This window comes from Temnothorax nylanderi, unplaced genomic scaffold (genome assembly GCF_030848795.1).
Source record: "Temnothorax nylanderi isolate EJ_2023f unplaced genomic scaffold, tnyl_v1.0 TNYL_tig0474_pilon, whole genome shotgun sequence".
Lineage (NCBI taxonomy): Eukaryota > Metazoa > Arthropoda > Insecta > Hymenoptera > Formicidae > Temnothorax > Temnothorax nylanderi.
Genome location: NW_027249536.1, coordinates 20,395 through 40,743, shown reverse-complemented (window position 1 = coordinate 40,743; position 20,349 = coordinate 20,395). Strand labels below are relative to the sequence as shown.

General features: G+C 39.1%; 1 long non-coding RNA gene across 1 annotated transcript; it reads left to right on the top strand.

Annotated features, from left to right (window-relative positions):
• Positions 1 to 5,022: 5,022 nt before the first annotated feature.
• On the top strand, positions 5,023 to 6,686 carry LOC139783158 (uncharacterized). Its single transcript, XR_011721149.1, has 2 exons — positions 5,023 to 5,645; positions 6,320 to 6,686. It is a non-coding gene; the product is annotated as an uncharacterized lncRNA (long non-coding RNA).
• Positions 6,687 to 20,349: the final 13,663 nt, after the last annotated feature.

Sequence of the window (20,349 nt, the reverse complement as noted above, 5' to 3'; positions counted from 1 at the left end):
TAATTTTATTTACTTTATATTACATTTTATAATAATATATGTCATAAATGTAAAGATTTTTAATATATGTATAAAATGATTTATTTTAAATTAATAAAAAAATTATATTTATTGAATATTCCTTTAAAAAAAATATTTTTCAAAAAGTATTTTGTTATTTATAAATGGTTAGATAACTACAAGATTTGCTGATTTTTGCTGATAATTTGTTGTCTGGCAGTGTTATCACGATTTGCTCTGTATTTGGCACCAATTTGCAGTTAAATATTGTCCCTAAACATCGCTTGGTATTTGGCGTCAATTTGTTCTTAAGTTTTGTTACCAAAATTTGCTCAATATTTGGCATCAATTTGGCGTTAGGTTTAGTCAACAAACTTTAACAGCAATTTGGTGCCAATTTGTTATCAGGTAGTTGCTAAGCTTTGCTCGGTATTTGGCGTCAATTTGTTCTCAAGCTTTGTCACCAAAATTTGCTCAATATTTGGCATTAATTTGGTGTTAGGTTTTGTCAACTAATTTTAGCGGCAATTTGATGCCAATTTGTTATCAGGTACTACTAAGCTTTGCTCGATATTTGGTATCAATTTGGCGTCAATTGAGTACGCATGTTTTGATACGTATTTGCTAGCAGTTTGTCGACAACATTTGATAAAACAAATTTTGATGCAAATTTGTACCATTTCTGAAACCAAAATTTGTAGCAAGTATTTGGCATTATTTGTTCGAACAGATTTGGCTATCTGGGTTTGGCTATCTGGGCAAACAGCAAATTGGCGGTAAAAACCGGGTAAGATTTGCGTCGAGCACTCTGACGATAAATTGGCGACAAAAACCGAGCAAGATCTGCGCAGCGCTATCTGATGACACATTAGCGACAAAATACGCGCAAGGTCTGCGCAGCGCTGTCTAATGATAAATTGGTGCAAAAATCGAGCAAGGTCTGCACAGTGCTGCGTAACGACAAATTGGTGGCAAAAATCGAGCAAGCTTTGTGTAGTGTTGTCTGATGACAAATTGGCGGCAAAAACCGAGCAAGACCTATCACAATTTAACGATATATTGATATTAATTATATATTTTTTAATTCTTATATATATATTTACACAGCACGATATATTGCAGCAACATTGCAGCAGTATTGCACGGCAAGTTTGCAATATTGCATGCAATATTGTTGCAATGTTGCAGCAATCGATTTATGTCCGCCCCAATATAATATTGCAGCAATCTTGGGCAATGTTGCAACAATATTTCTGACAATGTTTCACATATTTTGTAGCAATGTTGCCGAAATATTTTCTAATAATATTGCTCTGCTATTGACAAAAGTAATTCAAAGATTTAAAGTGAAAACACAATGATTCCCGAATAGAACAATAAAACGATAAGAAAACGCAGGACATGTGATATAATGATATAAACGTATTCACTCTATTTATAAGGTCATAATATGAAATGTATATTAATAATATACAGTACAAAATGCTCAAGACTGATTTATTTTACTTGAATTGTGATGATAGGCGAAATAATTGTTTTCTGCTGAAAGATAATTCCATCATTGTAGCTTTAAATATAATACAAACAGAAGGAAATGATATTTATGTTATAGGACGTAAATGTCAGATATTAAAGGAATTATATAAACAACCATGTTCATCGAAACTTTTAAATATTTACATAGTCCGTAATGACATCAGTTACGCGTTATCTCGATGGCTTGTATTTTTTATAGCCAGAAAAATGTTGAGAATTACACAATTAGGTTTATACAGATTATGTAATTCCAATAAGACATGTAACAGATATGTAATTAAATAAATAAAATATATTTTGTTATACTCTTACTACCGTTTTACGTCATTCTAAAATTAATAGACTTGGTCACAAATAATGTATGGATTTTTCAGAAATATTGTTACAATATTTCAATTTTAATATTGCTAAAATGTTGCGTTTAATATATTGCAGCAATGTTTTACTCGCAACATTTAACTGGTAACATTGCTGCAATGTATCTGCAACATTTCACGGTAACTGCAATATGACAATGTGTCTGCAATGTTACTGCAATATATCGTGCTGTGTGGGTATATATATATATATATATACACATATTGCTAGAACGATAAAAAGATTACTGAATATAAAGTATTTTTGAATACTTTTATGCTCATTATACACTGTTCCTCCTTAAACGCATTAAATTAAATGAACATTGAACAGATTAAATAATGAGCACGCGCGGTCATATAGATTAGCTATAACATGGCTATTACACGGCGGCTTAAAATCTGGTTTAATAACTATATATACTTTATATTCTCCAATCCAAAATTTTTTTCTTTTGATTATAATAATTATTTAAATATGAGCCTATTTTGATATTTTAAACATTTGAATAAATCTCTTTTAATATACAGGATGTTTCCTAAGTAAGTGAATAAACTTGAAGGGGATATTTTTTGGCTTATTTTAAGAAGAAAAGGTCCTATGTGTTCTAAACTGGTTCGTTTTAAAAATACAGAGTGTTAAAGTTGTGCAAAATAAAATAAAAATTTCGAAATTCTGGTAACTGTTTAAAAATATTTTATTCGCCTTGCTCGTAAATACGCCTTGCTTGACGAGCATTTCCGTTAGCAAGACCCCCAGATAGCACAAGACGTCCTCAGGATCGTCCTGAATATGTCCAGGATGTCCTCAGGATCGTCCTCAACATGTCCAGCACTGGTTTCTGACATTTACCCGACATTAACAAAAAATTATATTCGTATATCCAATTCAAAATGTTGTTACTCTTTTTAAACTGAATTTGTTTCTTAAGATGATTTTTGAAAAATTATATATTTGCGCTGGTTATGATATATGTAGACTATATATATATAACGCTTACATTAAATTAAGAAGTAGTCTACCACGTAAGGCAGTTGGCTCACGATCCAGAGGTCCCGAGTTCGAATCCCACCAAGGTAAGTGTGTTTTTCAAATACGAGAAAATATTTATAATCATAAACTGCATCTTAAGAAACAAATTTAGTTAAAAACCCGGGTGGAAATGTGTCTGGGCGATCTAAGTTTCTATTTTGGGCCCCGTGGGGAATGTCGTGGCACGCCCGTATCGGAAATCTAGCCAGGCGCTGCCTAGTGTTTCATCTAGGCGCTAGACAGAATTGTGCGGGGGTGCCAAGATGGGAAATCCAGCCGGGGGCTAGCTAGCGCCCGGCCAGTGAGGCAGGATTATAACCCATGTGCGAATGTCGGACTTCTGCCAGAGTTGTCCGCATGGCCCAGAAGTGGCACAATATTGGCTGCCAAGACTTGATGTGTGTGGGTGGTACTGCCCCAGTACGGATAAACCGCTAGATCAGTATTGTGCCAGTCTCGGTGACCAGTACCCCCATGCAACCATATTCTGTTCCGAGGCGAGTCTTGTCTCAGTACTGACCGTGTATAAGGCCAGAAATGATATTGATCTACGGCCGAGAGTCGGCTCAGTACTGGGCATGTATTGGGTCGACTTAGAAAATTTTCGCTTGAGCGGCGCCGGAGGTAACAACCGCGCGAAAGCAACACGCCGCGAGGGGACTTAGAAAACTTTTTGCTCAAGCGGCGCCGCAGGTAACGACCGCGGCACGAAAGCAACAAGTCGCGAGGGAACTTAGAAAGCTTTTTGCTCGAGCGGCGCCGGAGGTAACGACCGCGGCGCGGAAGCAACACGCCGCGAGAGGACTTTTCGTTAGAGCCCACGCCGGAGGTAACGACCGCGTTCGTGCCTCTCGGTTACAAGTACCCCGAATTATGGTGTCATTCGTCTCGCTTTGCGTCAACGTGGCGTATCGTCGACCCCCGAGACTGGCTGCCGGATATCTCGTACGGTAATCGAATTCGCGTCGTCGTCGCTCTCAGCGGTCAAGTCCCGATGGTCTCGATGGTTTCGCCTCCGGCGCCTGTAAGCGACCGTGCGTAAGACCGTGCGTCGCCGATCGCTCGGCCGGCTGGTTGGGTACTATAAGAGGTGCGGTGCGCTCGGCGAGCCGAGCGACACGAGCGATACGTACGGACGTGCAAACGCGTTTTGCTTGGTTCGTACGAATGTGTAAAACGTTTGTGGAATACGCACACGAAAGGGGCACGTACGACGAAGTCGATGCGGGGAGCATCGTTTCCCGTTTGCTCGCGCTCGTAGTCGATCGCTACCGTCGTGTAACTTAAGCCCCTTGCACAATAGGCGATAGCGATAGCGATAGCGACAGCGACAAAGGTGCCGACAAAGCTATACCTTTGTTGGCAACTTTGTCGCTGTCGCTATCGCTATCGCTATCGCTATCGCTATCGCTATCGCTATCGCTATCACTATCGCTATCGCTATCGCCTATTGTTCGTATAAGGGGCTTTATACGAACACAGCATTGCCACGAGTCGGTGTCGAAAGACCGAATTGGACTTGGAGAAATTCTCGCTCGAGCGGCGCCGGAGGTAACAACCGCGCGAAAGCAACACGCCGCGAGGGGATTTAGAAAGCTTTTTGCTCGAGCGGCGCCGGAGGTAACGACCGCGGCACGAAAGCAACACGCCGCGAGTATGATATGGCAATCAGTGTTGTCTTGGGGCAACATTGCTCCGCGAGCCAGGGCCTAGATAGTTTTCCAATATTGGAGCTGGCCATTATTGCCGTTACCACCCAGTACAACCCCAGGCTAGCCTTCCATCATAGCGCCCACATTAACTCGTGGAAAACTAGCCGGAGTCCATACAGCGCCAGGTTGTAATTTCCACCCGGGAAATAGTAATAAAATTTCGAAATAAATATTATATAATTTTTTTTGACAGTGTTGCGCATTCCTTGCACGGTTTTTGAGGACAATTTGTCGTCGGACAGCGCTACGCAATGCTTGCTCGGTTTTTGCCAATTATTTGTCGTCAGACAGCACTACGCAAAGCTTGCTCGGTGTTTGTCGACAATTTGTTGGCAGACAACGCTAGACAACGCTTGCTCGGTATTTGCCGACAGTTTGTTGGCAGACAACGCTACACAAAACTTGCTCGGTTTTTGCTGCCAATTTGCTGTCTGGTTATGTACACAGACTTTGCTAGCAAAACACGAGCTTAAAGATGACACAGATGGCACCGGATTTGACACCAATCTTTGAACGAATTTGATGCCATCTTGGCGACAATTTGCTATCAAATTGCTTACTGGGTATACATGAGAGATATCTCAGATGGATATTTGGGCTAAATTGGAGGACACCTGGATATATGGTGAGAGATGAAGTGGAGAGGGAGAAGATGAGAGGCAGAGCAAGTAAGAGAGCATGGAAATTCGAAAAGAAGCTAGAAGAGGGCAATGGAGGGGGAATAGCGAGGAAATGTCTGGAAGAAATGAAAGAGAGATGGAAGAAGGGGAAGATAATAGGAAGATGGGAGCAAGAAAGAAACCCAGCAAACAAAAAAAGATTGAAAAGAATTAAAACGGGATTGCCAGGAATTCAATTAAGGACTTTCCGAATTCCATTTTGTCCAAAAAAGGGATTGAAATAGTTTCAATATCATGGAATTCCTTATTTTGGAAAGAATTTGTCTTTTTTGAATCCCATCCAATTCCGACACAAAAACGTAACGAAATGAATACCACTGAATGCCAGGTTAGGGATTGGAAAGTTTCGTCATGAATTCCATTGAATACCATTGATTCCGTTAACGAAATGAATACCATTGAATGCCAAACTAGGAATTAAAAATTTCCGTATTGAATTCCATTGAATTCCGTCTATTCTGACAATAAAATGAATACCATTGAATGCCAGGATAGGGATTGAAAAGTGTCCGTGTTGAACTCCATTGAATTCTGACTATTCCGACAATGAAATAAATACCATTGAATCCCAAATTTGGAAATCAATATGTATATATCGAATTCCATTGAATTCCGGCGATATTTACAACAGAACAAATTCCATTTTATTCCAAATTAAGATTGAAAAACGAGTATAATACGTTAAATTCCTAGTTTTATCCCATCGTTATTTGAGTCTATAATATATATTGAATATGTCATTCCCTATCACTTATACAAAATTGAAAGTCATTCTTATGAATTAATTGTAATTTTAAAAGTTCCGTATTAGTTTAATTTTTGGTAACTTTGGGATAAACAGACTAATGTAAAACATTAAATTTTTTAAATATTCAACAGTCGGTATTGTTACATTAAAATAAAACGTTTTATTTACAAAAATCATATTAGAGAATTTTTATTGCAAATATATATACAATTAAGTTGACAATAAAATAAATTATATTATTTTTCGTTTTTCAGCGTACAGCGTGAGCTCGATGAGGAGAATTGTATTCTAATCTACCCTCTCCCAGATAGCACAGAGATTCGAAAAAGAATTCTTTTTTATGTCACTAATTCTGAATTCTTTTTTAGATGCAAAAAGAATTCTTTTTCTAAGAAGAATTCTTTTTGCATCTAAAAAAGAATTCAGAATTGGTGACATACAAAAGAATTCTTTTTCGATTCTCTGTGCTATCTGGATACTCCGAGTAACAAGCACATAAAGTCATATAAGACATAGTGTTTTTTAAAATAATATTAAGTATTATAATACGCATTCTTACAATAAATTACATTATCAATTTTACATAAAATTATCGATTAAAGATAATTTTTAAAAGTAAAAGGTTTTAATTAATCAGCCTCGAATACATTAGGCATTGAATAAACATACATTTGTTCTCCAATGTCTACTAGAACCATCTTTGAAGCAACCTCGATTATCGACACTAAAAATTGATTACTTGTTGTTAGCGATCTTATCTTCCACATATGTGGTATCTCACACGGAGAAAATTGCTACGGTTGTTACAACAACATTCTCTATGATTGAAAAAGAAATGTATGTGAATTCAAGTTAAATTGATATTACATTGAATGTAGCTGTTAAGATTGCTCATTTGTACAGTTTTCATAACCGTAGTTCTTGCGATATGTGACATTCGGTTACAATACCCTCGTATATGGTTGCCTCAACCAAAGAATTATTGCTATCTCTCTTATGTGGTCTGCAGCACAAATATTATGGTTAAGAGATCCATAAGATATAGCTGCACGGTACAGCACTGAATCACTGCATGATTGAGAGGTTAGTTCCATTGCGCGCGCAAAAGAATTTCTGCATAGAATAAAGTGGATTTGATAAGGATGTTTTAACTTTATAAATATACTTTTTTCATAAATATATTTACGAACACAAAATTTCGTAATGAGCCGACACTGGTTTCTGACATTCACCCGACATTAAGAAATATTATATTATATATCCAATTCAAAATTTTATTACTCTTTTTAAACTGAATTTGTTTCTTAAGATGATTTTTGAAAAATTATATATTTGCGCTGGTTATCCCATATGTAGACTATATATAACACTTACATTAAATTAAGAAGTAGTCCACCACGTAAGGCAGTTGGCTCACGATCCAGAGGTCGGGAGTTCGAATCCCACCAAGGTAAGTGTTTTTTTCAAATACGAGAAAATATTTATAATCATAGACTGCATCTTAAGAAACAAATTTAGTTAAAAAATAGTAGTAAAATTTCGAAATAAATAATTTTTTTTATTTCTCCAAGAATTTTGGATTCCATGGGATTGGACCATCTCATTTCGAATCCCATCTAATTTCATCTAATTCCGCCAAAAAAGGGATTCAAAGGTATTAAAAAATTTTAATATCTTTTAATCCTTTTGCGTTTGCTGGGAAGAGTTATCTAGAAGAGTTGGGGGTGAGAGTTGAAGAGGAGGAAGAGTTGGAAGTTGAAAGTTTGGAGAACAGAGAGAAATTGAAAGCAAGAAAGCATAGAAAGAAAGGATAGAAAAGATCGCAGACTCGGGATACAATCGGTGATATAAATTTATAAGGAATGACGGGATTCCGGAATACTTAAAGAAGGACTGGGAGGAAACAAGGTGGAGTAGGATTGCAAGGTTTAGACTCGGTAATGAAATTAGGGAAGGACTATATTGGGAAAAGGAGGAGAACAGAAGGTGTAGGATGTGTGGGAGGAAAGAGGAAACATGGGAACACATATGGGAAGAGTGTACGAGATGGGAGAAGTGGGATGGAGAGGTGTGGCAGGAAGTGGTGGGGAGGTTGCTGGGAGAAAAAGGAGAGGGAGAGGAATGGATGAAAGCGATAGAGGAAATAAGACAGGGTGAAGGGGCGGGTGGAGGGGAGGAAAGGGAAGGGAGGAGGTGTGAGAGAACGGTATGAATGAGGAGGAAGGATGGCAAAGGAAGCGGAAGTCCGATGGGGGGGGGGGAAACGGATTGGGTGTTTTAGAGATAAGGTATTAGATATAAGAGCGAAGATATGCGAATATAAGCGTTGTCACGACTTTTTCACTCCCGGAACGGCCCGGGGCGTGTGCCGGATCAAAAGGGGAAAGGAGAGCGGGATGATAGGCCTCTCCGGTGATTCTCTCGCACCTCCGACACTCCGCGAAACGATTCTAATGTTGGGCGCCAGACGCGTGAATTCGCGTCCGCGAAATCGCGAGAAACCAAAAACGAGACGCAAAACGAAATAAGTCGGTGTGCGAGGGAATGGCTAGCTCGACCTAATAGCAGGGCGGGGTTGATGAAGGGCAGCGTGATATTCGGCGGGGTGACGCAAAACAATTAATGTCGTAACTCAAGCCATTAACAAATAAAGGATAACATTTATTCTGTAATAATCCTCGGGTGAACAGTAAATGCCAATTCGGCTTCCTTTAATCGAACCAAAACAAATAGGTGGTTGATAACACGGGCGTCAGATTTTTAATAACCAAATATGATAACGCGGACGCCAGAAATCAACGAAAAATTACGTTAACTCAGTAAACGCGCGGAAGGCGCCGTTAGTAAGCAAGATAACGCGAGAAGAGAACTAAACTTACAAAATCATCGAGATCATAGAATTTCACAGATAATAACAGTAGAATATGACGCGGATAAATAATATAGAGTATCGGTAAAAATTACGACCGAATACGACGTAACCGGAATAAACGCGAAATAATAGCGTGAAATGCCGCGAAATGATAGTGCGTCACGCTCGGAGCGCGTGAGCGCACAGTCCAAACCCGTGCAGAGATTCTGTCGCCAAATAATCTTATTCTAACGCAAGTAGTAATCTTAATCTAACGCCGGTAATAGTCTTAGTCTAACGCAAAGAATAACGTGACGCGAGTAACGTCCCAACGCAAGAGGAAACGAACGCAACATGTGATATCGCCAAGGACATCCGAACGCGAAGAAGAAGGCGCCGGGGCGCTCGACATAACGCGAAATACTAAACTAACGCGAGAAAATATGCGGAATTACCACGAACAATACTATAACTAACGCGAAATGACCGATTTATCCTAACGCAAGGAACTGAGATTACGCAAGCGATTCTGATCGAACGCAACACCCGCGATCGTCAGCGATCGTCCAACGCGAAAAATGATGCGCCGAGACACTCGGCATAACGCGAAATACTCGAATTAACGCGAGAAGGATTACGGGATTACCGCAAGTAATAACGAGACGCAACGTTAGGTCGACGCGAATGGTAGCTTAAGGCGAACCACATCCTACCGCGAATAATATCTCAACGCAGCCGATATCGCGAGGATAGGCTAAATGTCCGAACGCGAATCGTAAGTAACGCAATTAAACCAACGCGAATATCACTCTGACGCCATTAATTACGCGTGCAGAATCTAAGATTCGACCAGGCGAAATACTACGCATAACGAGACACGCGGTCGTGAACGCGAAGGGCGCGAGAAATGGCGTATTCGCTATATCGAACGTCGTCATCGACGCGCCTACCGCGATCTCCAGAGGTTCGTAGGTTTCGATCGCGATCCCACGGCCACGAGACCATTCCGGTGCCCCTCGCTCTCGCTATCGATCGCTAAATACGCCTTGTCGGCGAATACGCTAATTATCGCGAATATTCCCGAGCGAGAGCGCGACCCGGGGAGCGGTGTCGTGGCTTTACATAAAACGTTACCGAGGCAACCTCACCGTAGGCAGATTCTCTCCCGAGGGTCCTCGCCGTCGTCCCAAGGGTCGTAAAGAGAGCAGCCGGACGTCGTACGCAGCTTCAAAATGCGACTTAATGCGAAGATAAAGTACCGCGACTAAGCTTCTACGTGCGTAGGTTCTCGAGGACGATCCACGAATGCTCCCGAAATTTCGCTCGATGGCGGAATCGATAGCGCACCCCACCCCGGGCGTACGCGGCCCCGCGACGTTGGGGCGCGGACCAATGAGGGGTGAGCTCGCAGGCTCGCGGCGGATTCGTGCGTAGGGCCGTGAATTACGGCTTTCCGCAGGGCGCTAAACGGCCCTTCGCTCGCGCGGCAATTTTTCCGGGATTCTTCCCGGCAGCGGACGGGACGTTTTTGCCTCCGCGTTCCTTCCTGTCGGTTCGGGAATGGTGGCCAACCATCCCGGGATCCGGTCAGTAATGTGAGGAGGGCAGGTGAGCTGATTTCGCCCCGGCGTCCCGGGGCCCTGCCATTATGGGCTCGCCCGCCGCTGTGTCACGCGCCGCGCGCGTGTTTTCCTGCGCTCCGTCGCTCTCGGCGGCCCGCGAGTTGTCGCTTCGATCCGCTTTCCGTCGTCCGATTTCTCGCCTTGTCCTTCTCGTCGACTCCGCTTTCGCGCCCTCTGCATCCTCTCAGGAAACTCCGGTCTTCGGCTCGGTGAGGCGCCACGCAAATGATACAAAATAAAATAAAGGATCAGAATATCGTAACGCAATTATAATATGCCCCTGGAGATCTCGCATCGATTCGTTGAACCGTCCTCGGGCGTGAAAAAGGTCGCGAAACCCGCGCCTTGTGACGGCGGCGGGGCGCTGCAACGATGCAGCGAAACTGCAACGTCACAGCGTATAAGCGAATGGGCGAGCGAGCGAGCGGGCGAGTAAGCGAATAATGCGAAAATAAGGATAAGGACAGGGCGTGCGAGGCATGTATATGTGTGTACAGGAAAACTTGTAAGATTGTTGTGCAGGGTTGGGTACGTCCCTACAAAACGCCCTTTTAGACCCCTTTGGGGTAATAAAATATCCTATCTATCTATCTATCTAATAATTTTATTTTGGTCATCAAAGAGCGCGTCGACGTATGTTGTATACATACATACAAACGTTAAGAACTGACCCACAATCAATCACAAACGATTTACAAACGAAATACACTTAAAAAAAAAATTATCAAATTTAGTCATTTCTGTCGGCTAGCTTTATATAAAGGTTGACCTCTGACCTCTGAAAAGAGTCAATTTAGGCGTACCTCTATAGGCCTGTTTGTTTTAGCTAAACTTGTTGCACAGCTTGTCTTTCCTCTTTTTCTTTTCACGTTGGAGAGAAAAAGAGAAAAGATGAACCGTGCAACAAGTTCAGCTAAAACAAACAGGCCTCATATTGTCGACGCAAAGATTCTCCCCAGCGCGCCTGGCGGCCGCAAGTTAAACTAACGTAAATCAGGCAGATTTAAATTGTGATGTGAAAGCCACAAAATTCGTAAATAATGAATACTAGCTGTGAAGGGTATGTAAAAAAGCGTGTCACGACATTTTGTTGCGAACATTGCCGTACCCAGATAGCCAAATGCTGTGAGTTTGCTGCCATGTTGCCAACAAGCAGCTTGTCGTTAATGCAACTATTTTTGACCGCCGTAGAGTTAGCAGACAAATTGAATATTTTTGAATTATTCTTTTTCATATAATTTGGGAATCATTTAGGGAAGTTTAGGAAAATTGTTTAAACATTTGGGTAATAATATTTTTCTGTTATTAACAAAATTTTATCGAGCGTCAAGTTAGCAGATAGCGACTATGGTTTTATGTTTACTATGAATGGAATCGATTGGAAATTATTTGGGAATGACATCTTTATTGTAATTTTTATTTGGGAAAAGTCGCTTTTTTGTAATTTAAATAAATCTTTGTATTAAAAACAAAAATAAAAAATGCCTTAGGTCTCATGCACCTTCATATTATTTCCCAAGTAGCACATATTAGTTTCATATACGTTTTTTGAACGTATACATAGTTTCATAACCGTAAAGAACCATTAAGAAACGTTTGAACAAAAATGTTTTTAAAACCATGATTTAAGAAACGCATTTTTTACGTTTCTACAGTTAACAAAAATACCTATTTGTTAAATTTTTTCTTTCAAAATTATAATTTGCTTTATCCAAATACATAATAGCTTTAATAGCCTTTTTTAAAACATTTAAATTTATATTGCACTAATTATTGCACAAAACAAATCATTTTATCCATGCACATATATCCACTTATTTACTTAAATTAATTTTGTTCTACCGGTCTTAATATATTTCTCATCAGACAAATCTGAGCTTAGAAAACTTCCAACAGTTGCAAAATAAACGTTTTGCTGAACGTGGAAATTGAAAGAACATTTATACGTGTGTTCCGTTTTGAAGAACTTCCTGAACTGGTGCACATCAGTAATGCAATTAAGTTAGAGTGAGACAAATATATTTTGTTTCACTTTAACTTATTGCACGAATGTGCACCAGCACAGGGATTCTCTAACTCCTTAACGACAAATTTCGGTATCAAAAATTTCATTTTGACCATTTTTCCAAAAAATCGCTCTATAGCAGCTTGAAGGCGATGCTGCTGATTACGATCGAATATCATAGTTAAAATGCAATTTTCTCATTATTTTGGCCGTAATACGGATTTTACGATTCTAGTAATAAATGACTCCTGTCGACTCTTAAGGAGTTAGAGAATCCCCGTACTGTTCAGGAATTTCTTCAAAAAAGAATAGACGTCATAGATGGAATATTCAATGTTAAACCCCGAAACTAATTCAGATTCTCCCTCCACAAAATCTATAGGCCTACGATTTAATTCAGCTAAAACTCTAATAAAAACTATAAATAATGGAAATAATATATCATGCCTAAAGCTTCTAGAACATTCTCACGCATATCTCAAAGACGTCATAAACACGTTCAAAAGACGTGAAAAGTAGGAATTTTAAATGTCTTTATCTAAAATGTCTTTATCATTAAAATAAAACGCTCATAAAACATTTCTGAAACGTGTATGTGCTACCTAGCTTATATTATCAACAGTGTGTATATCTATGGCTACGGTCAACGTGACGCTACAAATGCTTTGGAGCGTTCTTCTTCTCCTTCTTTCTTCATTGAAAGAAAAGAGAAGAGGAATGCTTCGAAGCATTTGTAGCGTCACGTTGACCGTAGCCTATGTATACAGATTAAACATAAAACAGCTTTTTTGCATAAAAAATATGATAAAATTCATCATTCTGATAATAATAATAATAATAATTATTATTATTACAATAAAAGAATATAGTTTTAAATATTTACTAAAAGACGAAGGTGTGGGAATCATTATTGTGTTTAATAATAAAAATATTTATTATTCTGATAATGATAATAATAATAATAATAATAATAATAATAATAATAATAATAATCACATTATAGTTAAATTAACTACTACTAATTAACTACTATTAATTATTTTTTCTATTTAGAATCATACAAATTTGCAATAGCGTTTTCTCTTTCTCGAGTGATACAAATTTGATTGCACTAAAAGCAATTAATGGCATCATAAACTCTGTGCTGGATTACTATAGACTTCAAATGAATTAAGCACTTGATTGATTAAATTAGGGCAACGAATCTTGTGGTTTAAAGCTAAAATAACGTTGAACAGGATAAATTTTATAATATTTATATCATTCAAAATCCATTTTCGGTTGAACATGTGTTTCTCATAAAGCGCTCTCAATGCGATCAAACTTGTATCACTTGAAAACACTGAGGCCGGTATTCATAGTCGGTTCTTATTTCAAGACCGTCTTAAGTAATGTCTTAAGATGCTAATATGGCTCTGTGATTGGTTCATAACATCTTAAGATCGTACTTAAGACGGTCTTAAATATAAGAACCGACTATGAATACCGGCCTGAGTGAAGTAAAGATAAAAATTAATTCTTATAGGTATATAGGATAAATTAATTCAAATGCGTTCCTTTTATCAACATAGTTTTACTCATCGCTGCTCCTCCGAAAAATATGTAATTTTCACACTACTGCCGATAATGGTCTGTTCTTTTTCGCTGCAGCAATAAGTTAACTTGTTGTACTAGTGCAGAAGTGCAGCGAAAAAGAACAGAGACCTAAATTTATTTTTATTTTTATTGTTAATACAAAGATTTATTTAAATTACAAAAAAGCGACTTTTCCCGAATAAAAATTACAATGAAGATGTCATCCCCAAATGATTTCCAATTGATTCCATTCATAGTAAACGTTAAACATAATCGCTATTTGCTAGCTTGACGCTCGATAAAATTTTGTTAATAACAGAAAAATATTATTACCCAAATGTTTAAACAATTTTCCTAAACTTCCCTAAATGATTCCCAAATTATATAAAAAAGAATAATTGAAAAATATTCAATTTGTCTGCTAACTCTACGGCGGTCTAATTTTGACAAACTCGGGACAAGTACTACGTTTACGCGAGCGTTACTTCTGTAGTAACTTACGATAATTCCTTCGCGTAAACGGGATTTTCCTTCGCGTAAACGGGATTTAGTAGTAACTTGCGATAATTTACTCCGCGTAAACGAGTGATATATCGTAAGTTACTACAGAAGTAACGCTCGCGTAAACGTAGTAAAGGTGATACAGCATTATATGCTTGTCGCGTTGAACTCATATGAATTATATTTCTATTAACAGCAAATTGATTGCAACGTGACAGCATCAATTTGTGAGGGATTTGTGACAATTTCATATTGTCAACACTTCGTTAGCAACGAGATACAATTAAAAAACTTCATAGCTTGATGACATATACACAACCCTAAAAGCAAAAAGTCGACTTTAAGTCGACTTGAAGTCGACTTCTACCGAAACTGACTTGGCAGAGAAGTCGACTTTTTTAAGGACGAAAGTCGACTTGAAGTCGACTTGAAGTCGGCGAATGTCTCAAAAACCGCTGATTAAAAGTCGACTTTCCGTCATGACAGGAAGTCGACTTCCTGTCATGACGAAAAGTCGACTTCCCGCCAACTTTTAACGTCGATAAAATAAACCGCCGCATACGTCTGGAGGTCGGTTATGTATCTTGAAACGAGGTGAAAATTACAAAAGTCAACGGGAAGACAATGATGACGAGGACTGTGAATGACGACGACGACGACGACGTTTCGTGGCGGTGGTCGATAGCGCGGCGCTTTACGACGTCTTAAGGTACGTGGAAGCACATAAAATTGCAGGAGCCATGAGCAGAATGCAGAAGCCATATGCGCATGCGCTATGGTGTCTGCATTCTGCCCATGGCTTCTGAATTTTCAATCTACATAAAAATACATAAGCATAGTTTATGTAGATTGAAAATTCAGAAGCCATGGGCAGAATGCAGATACCATAGCGCATGCGCATATGGCTTCTGCATTCTGCTCATGGCTCCTGCAATTTTATGTGCTTCCACCTTTATCGTGTCCTGTCTCGCGGCACGTATTCCTCGCACTCGCGTAAGCTCTGCTCCTCCTCGAGATTCGCCGCCATATTGATGATGCATGACGCGCCGCTTATTAATATAAAATAAAAATGACTGCTAAACTGTTTTCCGTCTTTTTATAAGTCGACTATTTAGAAGTCGACTTTCCGTCGACTTCTATAAGTCGATTATTTAGAAGTCGACTTTCCGTCGACTTTTATAAGTCAACTATTTAGAAGTCGACTTTTAGTCGACTTTCCGTCATTTTTAGAAGTCGCCCATACAGCACAAGTAGATACTGAGAATGCTCGAAGGATAGGGGAGACCGGGGCTAGACCGTTAGTTTTTTTTCGGTGCCGATTTTTAACAACAAAATAAATAATTGTAGTAAAATGTGGTATACCACTGTAAAGAGTGAACCTTTAGCTACAAAATTTATACAGGAAATTTTTATCTACGTCGCTTTGTTTAACCGGTATAGAGCAAAAACGACAACGGTGCAAAAATTGAAATCTTAAAAATGCCGGGGTTGAACCGCCACCCCCCCGGGGTTAATCCGTTACACTGCATTTTCAATACATATACGTACATCTAATCCTGAAAAATGATAGGATACATTTTAATAATTGTTTTTTAAGAAAAAAATAAAAATTTATTTCAAATTTTTATGCGAAACATTAAAAAATAATTGTTTTACCTATTCCATAAAACAATTTAGGCACGTGAATACAGAGGTTAACCAAATCGTAAACTCCCTAACGGCACGTCACATTGTCAACGCGGGCAACTACGGGGAACACGCGTGACGGCGTTCCGGTGCCATAGGATCAGCGCGGACCCTCGAGCAACCTAACCAAGCAGCGTTTCTCGCGGGTGAGCGATAAATAGCGACAGGGGGGTTAGAAAAACTCGCGGTGGAGCGCGACCATTTTACCGACTCGACGGCGTCCTCGCGCCGATTCCTCGACGCGCCGACGACGACGACGGCCACGACCACCACGACGACGACGACGACGACGACGATGACCACCACCACCACGACGACGACGACGACGACGACGACGATGACCACCACGACGACGACGACGACGACAACGATGACCACCACCGACACCACCACAACCACTACAACGGCGGCGACAATGACGCCGAGACGATGCGGCGAACGCTGGACGATGCGGTCGCACGCGCGACTGTCACTGACACAACGACCAACAACGACGATCTACCGCGCGCGCGGCATGTCAACTCTCGCGCGGAAATCGCGGGATCTCAGAGCCGTGCCGTGTCTCGCCGTACCTCGCCGACGTGCCGTGAGCGCGAGCGATCTCGAAAACAACGGTCCGCCACCTTTTCGGTCGGCCAAAACACCCGTTTTGCGACGATACGTGCGTACCATTTCCCTCCTACACAAACTGACGCACGTGCAAGGGAAGACAGAATCACGCTCGAGGGAAACCTAACCTGAAATCGCCGTGAGCTGAAGTCGTGCGCCCGGCGCGCCACAGTGACAAGACTAGCGGACCAGCCCCGGGTGCTTACTAGCGGATAAGCCCCAAACATAAGTTTCAGGTTTGATCGCCCACGAAATATTAGACATTAACGATAATGAAAAAACTACACTGGATTCGTGTTCAGCATGCATTACTCTTTATAATCACGTACCTCGAGATTTGGAGAGCAAATATTATTGCAGATATTACAATATTTCCACGCGCAGAAAATTTCACTTTCACCTTCCGAAAACACGTTTGCCCTCGTAAAAATAATAACACGGCAGGTAATCTGCTGAAACTCCGTTGGTCACATGGGTACCATAAGCAGCGTTTACAATGTTAATAGCGAGTTCGCACAATATACAGGTTCCAAGATATTTGATTTGGCGGATTTACCCCGTTAGCGGTCTAGCCCCGGTCTCCCCTATCTCAGCAGTAGATTGCGTATATTCTCACAACATTCGAGATACGTACCACGATTTTCTGAGAACATACTTAGAACATTCCTATTTCCGCCCCACCTAGTTTATTAGTATCTACTGAGAATATCCCGCAGTAAATACCAAGAATATCTCAGGTATCAATATAGAACCAAGGATAGAATATGCACGGTATATACTTATTACGTTCGATTAGGGTTAAATAATTGGTACTCTTTTATATTTTATAAATTTATATTTATTTATATGTGCATTGTAAATTATTGTCAATGTGTGTACATTATACACTACAAATATTAATACTGACAATTAATACCGCAATAACGCCGAGTTTAATGCTTATGTTACTTCGAGTGTCATACGTGATGAGAGAATTGCTATAGAATAATAGATTACTGCCTGTTTTATGTCACATACGATTTCCTTATAGAATATTGCAGTGCTGTCGAATTTAAATCACATAGTGATTTGAGTACATATGAAGTACATATTTAAAACTAGCGAAAATAATCGTTTTCTTAAAAAGGATTGCACATAAGTAAACCAAAAGGAAATAGAAAAGTATGCATTTTTTACATGTGTCGTGTATCTAATGACGCTTATTTAGAACAAAAGGATAGGAAAATGTATTATAGTCACACGACTTGTTGGAAAGATTTAAAAATCTGAGTCCTCACTCGTAAGTTATCGTTTGTACAGAAAAATGTACTTACAAATTAAGCGTGATTTAAAATTCGAGAACACTGCAATCGTTCAAATATCTCGTGAATACATTTTCAATTGAATAATACATTAATCATTTACATAGTTGCGTAAGTAATTATTATTTTGTTTATCCTATACTAGAGATGGGCGATACAGCCTGAAAGTCGTGGATGAATAATAGATTACTGCCTGTTTTATGTGACATACGATTTCCTTATATTGCAGTGTTCTCGAACTTTAAATCACATAGTGATTTGAGTACATATGAAGAACATATTTAAAACTAGCGAAAATAATCGTTTTCTTAAAAAAAGGATTGCACATAAGTAAACAAAAAAGAAATAGGAAAATATTTAAATAATAATAAGAGAAATAGGATCGACAATATACAATATCAAGAATTAAAAGCCTTGCGATCCAAGCCTAGTTCTTTGACGGCCTTATGTTAGTTTCTGTATATATATATACTATATATATACATATAATTTTTCCAACAAACTGCGCGCCGATTAATGTCGGACTTTAAAACACAGTTATTGTTAGAATTAAAAACCCTTCCCTCCCCGGAATTAAATCGACTCGATTTAATTATCTAAAAACTGTAAAGAATTTTATTGCGAAAAAAATTACCTCAGCCAGGGTTCGAACCTGGAACCTCCCTCATTCCGTGTAGGGCGTCGTACCAATTCGACCACCGAGGCATGTGGTAATGTTTATCGCAATAACCGGTGATAATAGTTTGGAACGTTTTACTCTGGCGACGTGAATAAATAATAATAAGAGAAATAGGATCGACAATATACAATATCAAGAATTAAAAGCCTTGCGATCCAAGCCTAGTTCTTTGACGGCCTTATGTTAGTTTCTGTATATATATATACTATATATATACATATAATTTTTCATATATATATACATATTTACATATAGTCAAAGAACTAGGCTTGGATCGCAAGGCTTTTAATTCTTGATAAAATATTTAAAGTTCGAGAACACTGCAATCGTTCAAATATCTCATGAATAAATTTTCAATTGTATAATACATTAAGACAAACAATTCTTACAGTGCGAACATTTATCTTGTAAGTTATGTCAGACGGTAATCTCGATATTTCGAATAGAAAATAATTAGAATGGACTTTATAACGTAATTGCAGCGCATTTACAGTAAGCGGCAAGTTATAATTGTACGAATGATACATATATATGGCAAGGGAAGGTATCATATTGTCCGTGGATGTTTCAATACGTGTTGTATTATGTTACAAAATTCTTTCCATATACGGACCATCCTTCAGTATACATAGATGTACACACACATATATACATAAGTATACATATATCATGTTACATACGTATGTGCACATGTCTGTACATAATATATTTTTTAAGAAAAAAAACATATATTATGGGATATTCTGTATATATGGAGAACCAATAGAGACGTAATATCGGTGAGCATAGCATTGAAACATCCTCCTCTATAGACAATATGACACTTATTCGCACGACAGCGCATATTATATATAATCCTTTCCGCCGTCACTATTAAAAACCTGACTACATGTCATCCTCTCGACGAAACATACCTATTACAAAACGAGAAGACGAAGCAAAATTCGTTGAGCTGTTGGTATGTATTGCACAAATACACAATTGGTATCACAAATAGACTCCAACGTATGCGAGCCAAACACTTCGTCGTCGCACGCAATCTGTTTTATGGGAACGAGAACCAGCACGCAAAACAGGAGCGATAAATGGAATGCATCTCGCGTTTAGAAAAGTAAACAAATAAGCTGCTCCTCCAGACACAACGTTTTAAATGTTCCGATAATCTAAATGTGAATAATTCTAAATGTAAATATTTTCCGTTCTTTACGAATGTAGAAGTGAACGAAAGGCAAAAGCGAGAGGCTGACGCAACGTTTGAGCAACGTTTTAGGACGACACACGAGATACGTCCGTGTAAGATAAACGGAGGAAACACCGGTCGTCGAGTCTGAAAAATATAATAACAACAGTGACATTAATTTGTGCCGATTCTCACTCGATTCACTATTTACGAATTATGAAAATAAACTTACCAATATTTTCCGTTCTTTACGAATGTAGAAGTGAACGAAAGGC